Source organism: Chiloscyllium plagiosum, chromosome 49, assembly GCF_004010195.1.
Source record: "Chiloscyllium plagiosum isolate BGI_BamShark_2017 chromosome 49, ASM401019v2, whole genome shotgun sequence".
Taxonomy (NCBI): Eukaryota; Metazoa; Chordata; class Chondrichthyes; order Orectolobiformes; family Hemiscylliidae; genus Chiloscyllium; species Chiloscyllium plagiosum.
Window position 1 is genome coordinate 5,207,191 of NC_057758.1, and position 8,665 is coordinate 5,215,855.

The window sequence follows — 8,665 nt, forward strand, 5'->3', positions numbered from 1 at the left end:
TAATGTCACAGGTCAACGATAAAGTGTATAACCGAGATGAGGAAGGACAAACACACCAAGACAGAGATGAACCTTCAGAACTCCCTGCCACAGAAACATAATGAGAACAAAATAGTGAATAATTCATGAAGCTGTTGGGCAATGTTATTAGCCCGAAGAGATCAAACGGCAATGGTATAAACTGAAAACGTGAGACTAAGTTGGATGCTTAGTCCTGTTGACACGGAATGGTGGATCAGGCTGGGATGGCCATTTGATTGACTGCTTCTACTCTTTTCTCTTTTTCGAGATTCAACATTGAAAACAAAAAAAAATGATGGAGGTACAGCCTGTTTCAAACTCATGCCAGGATGGAGTGGAGTCAGTAAACAGACAATTGATGTTGCATGCTGCTCTGAAGCAGACAGCTTTCATTTTCCAAAACCTAACTGGTCAAGACAGACACGACTCGAGGTTTACAGACTGATGAACGAAAATTGATACATGGAATTGGCACCACCAAATTCAACAATTACCTCATGTACTTAAAAGTAAACCGATATACATGCCCAATTTCCTGACACACAGGGTTAACAAAAGAAAGGGGACAATTACTTAGGAGATATGAGAGAGAACAATTGGCAAGGGCATTCATGAATTGAAAGGTAGTTTTAACTCCGAGTCAATACTTCGATTGAAAACTTACCGGAAATTCCGACAAAACCAATGATAGGATAGTAATAACCTTCAATGATGTAAAGTGTATATTGTATTCGGGATCGTAATGACAAACGATCATAATAAGTGGAAAGTACAAAAAGATACCAAGATAGACTCCTGAAATGCATTGTCACATTCCAATGCATTGTTTCCAGATTCTTATCCATTGCAGGTATATTCCAATCCTTTGCTTTCAGATTCTGATCCATTCCCATAATGATCCAATCGATTTTTCTTCGCTTCCGATCACATATTGTGAAGTTCCATTCTCTTGCTATAAGATTTGATCTCATTCTCCTTCTCTTTCAAACTCGCTGTCCCTCTCGCTCTGTCTAGAATCACTGCTGACTCGAACTGCAGAGATGATGCTCTCACAACAGTATGGAACACTTCAGTGGGAAGGATGACATTATCTAATATCAGAGAATCAGTCACCAGAGACACTGATCAGTGCCGCAGAAACAGATGATAATTGGAAGCTGTGGAATAACAGGTTTGCTTTAACCCCTTCGTTTCAGCATCATTTGGACCACAGAAAACAACATTTACCCATTCTGGAGAGAATACGGAGTGGTGATGTTCAAGGGAGGGATGGTGACTGAGCATTGTCGGTCAATGCTGCCTGTATGTTCGAGAGTAGTGCCGAAGCTGTTGTGAATTCCAAATGTACACAGTGCTTTCGAAAGTAGGCATGTACACGAACTAGAATTCTTCACGTGTCAGCATGAATATGAGGAAAAGTTTGTTCATCACGAGCGGAAAACGTGTCAAATTTTGTGCCACAGAAGGAAGTTGAAGTCGAATCACTGAACGTTATGAAGTAGGAGTTGTAGATCAGCCTTAGGATTAAACTGAGCAAAACCACGGGAAGAAAGTGAAAAAAAAAATGAGTGAGATGATCAGCATTATCATGGGAAAAAATAAAAATGCCAAATAGTCTACTACTTCTTCTAACTTTCTATTATCTTATACAATTGTTTATCTAACACAAGGCAGAGCTTTGTCAGAGAAGTGAAATTTCAGAGGGACAGAGATAAATTCGTTGTGTGCGAAAAACCTTTGTTGATGAAATATAATGTGGGATAATGTGACTTATGTACATTGACAGGAAGAATAGAGGATATGATTGATTACATTACAAAACAGTGTGGAAACAGGCCCTTCAGCCCAACAAGTCCACACCGACCCGCCAAAGCGTAACCTATCCATACCCCTTACCTAACACTACGGGCAATATAGCATGGCCAATTCACCTGACCTGCACATCATTGGACTGTGGGAGGAAACCGGAGCACCCGGAGGAAACCCACGCAGACACGGGGAGAACGTGCAAACTCCACACAGTCAGTCGCCTGAGGTGGGAACTGAACCCAGGTCTCTGGCGCTGTGACGTAGCAGTGCTAAACACTGTGCCACCGTGCTGCCCAGTCTTCCACATAAGGAATACTGCAGAAAGCTTCAAAATGAAAATATTGGAGCGTGCATCTGCATGAATAACAAAGAAAAACTCCAGTGTCCGTGGTTATGGGGAAAGTAGGGAAGGCAAATACTATGTTGGCCGTTATTTCAAACGAAATAGATTGCAAAGGGTGGGAGGTCTTGATAAATCTAGAAAATCGCACTGGTCAGATCACAGCTAGAATACTCTGAATGGCTTTGACCCGGTCTGTAAAGAAAAAAGAAATGTTCTGGCATTGGAGACAATCCAGAGAAAGTTCACTTTATTGATCTCAGGAAAGACTGCATTATGAGAGATTGATTATTTTGAACTGTATTCATTGAAATGTCGAAAAATGAGAGGCCTTACTCTTACATAACACAGTATTTTTAGAGGATTTGACAGGGTGGATGGAGAGAGGTTGTTTCATGCTTTGGGAGTGTCTCAGTGGATAGGACATTATCTCATGAAAATGGGTCGCTGATTTAAGACAGCGATAAGGAGGATTTATTTTCTCTCTCTTAGGCTAGTAAATCAGTGGAGTCCTTTACTTTAGAGGGCTTTATGGGCTGGATGATTATGTAAAATAAAAGCTGAGACAGCGAGTATTTCAATCTGAAACGGGATTCTTGTTCTGAAGAAACGGCGCGAAACTGAAATTGAAGATAATGAGAAGGGCGAAGATGTCGCGATTGGCAGAATAATCTCATTCCCCTCGTCCCCTCGTAAAGAATTCCGAAGGAAGATGACAATTGTATTTTTTGCTACATTCTCTGCCAGTTCTTCCTATTCCATCGCTGCATGGAAATCGTTTAACCTCAGGGGTACGTGAACATCAGCTCAAACTTACATCTATCCGTCCGTCTGCTGACTAAACAGAAAGACATTATCCGCCAGTGCAACGGAGTGTTCGAGTTTTATGCTGGCAAAGTGATGGCTGCTGTCTCTAATCTGAGGATGTGCCTTCTGCACCAAAGGATTCTGGAGGGCACTGGGGCAGGAAGGCTGGTCTAGAATTCACAAATTTATTCTCAGCTCAATCAACCAATAATATTCCGTCCCGTTGTTTGCATATGTCATGAGCTCTGACGCCTGTCATGACATGTCCAAACATCTGTTTCGAATATTGTAAAGAATCTTCTGCATCCTCCAATTCATGTTTTTCGCAGTTGTTAGCCCAATGCTATTTCACGTTGAGGTTGGAGGCTTTGGTCCCCATAGCTGTTCGATTATTCATTGTTAAAAACTATCATTGTTCGTATAACACTCATTGTTCATGTGCCTCACATTATGGCTCAATGTTGACCAGCAGAAGATGGTGAAAGCATGTCACATGATGTTTTTCCCTCCACGTATTATATTGTTTGCTCCCATTTTGCAAACCTCTGTGCCTCAGTTATATTACTAATGCTTATATCCCATTAGTGAATTTTCAAAAGTCCACAGAAAAATTTGAATGATAATGAAGAAGAACTCGATAGATGTTGGGGATAATCGATGAACGAATACTAATTCTTATTATTGCATTACTTGTCGTGATTTGTTGTTGTTGTTTTACAGTCACAGATTCATAGAGTCTGACATCATTGAGACAGTTCCTTTAGGCCAAACTGGTCCATGCTGAGCAAAATGTCTGTCAGTGCTAAAACCATTTCCTCTTATTTGGCCAACTCCTTTTTAATCCTTTCCTATTCTTGTATTTAGCCAAATACCTTTAAATGTTGTTAACGTACTTGCCTCAGCCATTGCCACTGGCAGCTGATTCCATCTGTGTACCACCTCCTGTGTAAGATAATAGCTCCCCGTCAAGTTCCCTTTTATTCTTTTACTGACGCCCTGTGGCACTCGATTCCCTAACACTGGGAAGAAAGAGTATGTGCATTCATCCTAACCATGCCACTCATGATCTTAAACACTTCCATATGATCCCCCTCTGTCTTCCACGCTCTAATCAAAAGAGTCCCAGCTTGTCCAAACTCTCACCACAACTCAGCCCATTGACTCCTCGGAACTTTCTTCAGCATCATTTTCAGTACAATGGCATTATTCCTGCTGCAAAGTGAACAAGTCTGAATACAATGCTGTACTCCAATTGCGACCACGAATGGCCTGTAGAGCTTCAACATAATTCCCCAACTTCTTTAGGCTATGCCAGTTTGTGTAAAGCCTTCTTTACTGACCTGTCCACGTGTGACTCCACTTTCAGAGAACCTGAACACCAAGTTCCATCTATTCCACTGCACTTATTAAGACCCGACTATTCGCCATGCGCCTGACGCTGCAGTTTGTCTTTCCAAAATGTACGATCTCACACATACCTATACAAAACGCCATTTATCATTTCTCAGCACACTTCCCTAGCTGATTAAGGTCCTGCTGAAATTTCTGAGAAGCTTCGTCACTGTCCACGACACGGCCTATTTTACCGTCATCTGCAAACTGTTTAAGCATGCCTTGTGCATTTTCATGCAAACCATTGATGTCGGTTACAAACGGAATAGACCGACCTCTGACCCCTGAGGAACTCCACTTGTCACAATCATGAAGTCCGGCAACCTTTCTATTCGCCTCTGCCTCCTACTGTCAAGACACCTTTGTATCCAACTTTCCAGCTAGCTCGGATTCCATTCAACTTCAGCTTTCAGAGCAGTCAACCATGTGGAATCTCATCAAAAAGGCCTTGTTGTAATCTATGTAATCTCTGTATACCGCCCTGACCTTGTCAAACTTCCTTACATTTCATCAAATAATTCTAACCGTTCGTAAGACATTATATTGCACACACAATTATACACTGATTATTCCTCATCAAATCATGTCTTTACAAATGCATGGACATCTCTTTCTCTGAGAACCTCCTTAAGAATCTTACTCACCGCACATGTTAGGCTTACTGGTCTACAATTCCTTGGTTTTGTTTTGCCGCCCTTCCTGAGTAAGGGCACACAGCTCACTAACCTCCAGTCTACCAGGATTTCACTCATGGCTCACGATGATGCACAAGTATAAGTCGGGGCCCCAGCATTTTCTTCTCTCGCTGCTTGCAATGTTCTTCGATATACCTGGTCAGGATCAGATATTTCGCTACTTTCACAGATATCCATACATCCAACGCAAATACTTCTATGCGTATACACTGTCCCCAAGATCTCAACACTAACTTCCCCAAATTCCAAGTCTTTATGTCGTTCTCCACGTAAACACAGAGGAGAAAGTTTAGTTGAGGACCTCACCCAGCTGCTGCGAATCAATACATACATGTCCACTTTGAACAAAGTTCAAGAACAAAGAAGAAAGAAAACAATAGGAAATTAACAAACCTGAGCCAATCCAGATCGTCTACCAAAACCTGCCATGTAGTTTCTCAGAGTCTGAATCCCTTTGCGTGAAGCCCATTCATGTATGTGTCTAGATACATCTTAAATGACGCTACTGTACACGCCTCTACCACCTCTACTTGGCAACGTGTTCCAGGCACTCATTACCCTATGAATAAACAACTTTCCACATATATCTCCTCTGAACTTGCCCCTCTGAATGTGAACACGTGACCCCTTGGAATTGAGTCCTTCACTCTGGGGAAAAAAGCTTCTTCGATCCACCATGTCTGTACCTCTCGTGATTTTGTAGACATCAGTTACGTACCACCACCAACCTCAATCTTTCCAATAAAAATAATCTTAATCTGATCGATATCTGTCCACAGGCATTTCTCTCCATATCCATACCAGGCAACTTCCGACTGAATCTCCTCTGCACCCTCTCCAAATCATACACGTCATATTGATAATGTGGTGACCAGAACTGTACGCAGTATTCCAAATATGGCCGAACCAAAGTCTCATGGAACTCTATGATGACCTGCCAACTCTTGTTATCAAAACGCCAACGATGAAGGAAAGGATGCCTTCTTGGCCAATCTGTTGTCCTGCGTCACCACTTTCAGTGAATAATGGACCTGAACACCCAGATGTTACTGTACATCAATTTTCATCAGGAAGTTTCCATATATTGCATATTTCGTTCCTGAATTTTATTCATACAAAATGCATCGTTTTGCACATGCCCAGATTGAACTCCATCTGCCACTTCACTGCCAAATTTCCCAGCCATCTACACTCGGCTGCATTCTCTGACAGGCCACTTCACGAACTGCTCAACAAGCAATCTTCGTGTTACCTGCAAGCTTGCAAATCACATCACCTATATTTTTCTCTAAATCATTTTTGCATATCACAAACAACAGTGTTCCCAAAACGGTTCAATGTGAAACATCACTGGTCACAGGTCTCCATTTTGCGAAACTCGCTTCCACAAATTCCTGCGCAATGTATGTAAATACAAAGTATAGCACTGTAAACAATACGCTCATGCATAATTCACCATTAACGTTGACCAGAACAGGATAAAATTGACAGAGATGATGTACAGAGAGACGATGTTCATTTTTCTTAGTATTGTATTTCTGTGTCTTTCTAATTCTCCCCTTTGCTGTGAGGCCGGGTTCTCCTGCATGCTCCGCTGGCCACTAATAAGTGTGGGTGACGGTGAAATCATTAAATAGTAACATCAGGAAAACACGGAAGAATCCGAATTAAAATGGATTGAAGGCTCTGAAATTTGACCGAGACTGAAGAGCATTTAACAGCAGTTTCTTTCTCACAAAATTAGAGGAAGTCCGCCACATGTCCATTCGAGTTTGGGTAACTGAAACTGAATGAGCACTCTTCCAAAAACTAACACATTTAAGATTTTGGTCGACCACTCTCTCATGTGCCACGCTCTAAATGATTATGGTCATTTGAAATGCTTCTAGGTTTTCTTTCCCATTCATTTCCCCATTCACGATTGAAGCACTTTTCAACTTATCTGGTTAATTGGTGCGTCGGCTAACATCAAGTGAGAGAATACTGCATACGATTCTCCATTTCAGAAAACAGATTCTCAAAGGTAACAAAATCTGGATTACTATATGAGTCACGGGGGAGCTAGCAGGGGAGATCGAAAATTAAGACTACGTAGAAATGCAGCAGCATCCCCATATGCATGTAGATAAATATGTATATTTCCACCTATAAAGTTTATTTGGAATGGTCACAAAATTCTGGTTCCCTTTCTTCCGAAGGATTTGTACAAATGATCCCAATGCAGGTGAGGGTAATTTACAATCTAATAAACCGAATAAGATGTCATTTCTTCGGAACGTTCTGACTGTAGGAATTTGTTTGGAAGTTCTGTCCACATTGACATCTTGGTTCTTGTAATTGATAACTGAATATACTTCTGAAGTCTATGGCTAAGAACTGCTTTCATAGCCTGAATGGGAAAAAGTGCCCAACATGCTTTGTAAGAGGGCAAAGTCATCACAAAGGATAATGATCTCAACTGGAACACGGTAAACCAAAGAATGCTACAAACCTCCAACACATTTGACAGCATCTGTGGAGATATGTAAAAGTCTCAAGTTCACTGACCCTTCTTAGGCCAATTCTCTTTGGGAAATTTGAATGCAATGAGACAAATGAGAAACATCTGGGAAAATGGCCATTCTTAAAGAAAAAAAGCAACTGTGTTTCACTGATTTCTTTTCGGGAAGGTAAATGCCGTCCTCACTTTGCCTTCTGGTGCAATCTGAACAACAAGTGCTCATCCAGTCATTGGCACATACATTCTGTAAAATGTTTTTATATAATGCGGTTAATGAACTTGTCTAAACTGGTCCACAGATAACAATTGAATACTTCAATTGCTGCAAATGAATCAATAAATCTGTTAATGTGTCCAAGCCTACATTCATTTTCTTATGCTTGAAAATGCAGTCGAATTCCATGTTTGAAACACTTTGTGTCAAAGTAGTTCACAATCCATCAACATTTATACATTCACGTTTCCTCTAAACTTGCTTCTCTCTAAATTTCTTCAAGAATTTCCAATCGATAATTCGTACATGTGGTAATCACGAAGGTAAGAGGAGAAGTTACCACCTTTCACTCTTCCAAAATTTTGAAAAAATTTAAGAGACCGATTAGACTTACATTCAGTTTTACCACGCTTAGTGCAGACTGAGCCAGTCAAATAAAAGATGGATAAACACAAACTGTGAATTTATCTCTATCTGGCTTGTTGAATTTGGAATTAACGTTGTTTCCCCACTGAGCATTGTGTTGACTTGATCGAGTTAGAAAGCAGCACAGATGATGACAACTTTGTCTTTGGTTTTCGCTTTTCAGATTGTGGAAATCTTCAGCTGGTTATCCCTTGAAGAAAAGTAATTGGTGCCAACATTATTTGTTAATTCTCCACAGGTTCTGCCAGAACTATTCAGTTCCTGCAGCAAGTTCTGTTTGCATTAGCAAATCGTTTACATAAATTTGATTTTATGAGAATTTCTGGTGTTGTTTCTTTTGGATTAGAGTTAACTTACGCGAAACAGACTTCTTAATAAGGTGATGTGAGCGTTAACTACAGCATTGTTAGCCATTTATTTCATAATAGGTGAAGAGAAAAAATAATAAAGTTATTCAAGTT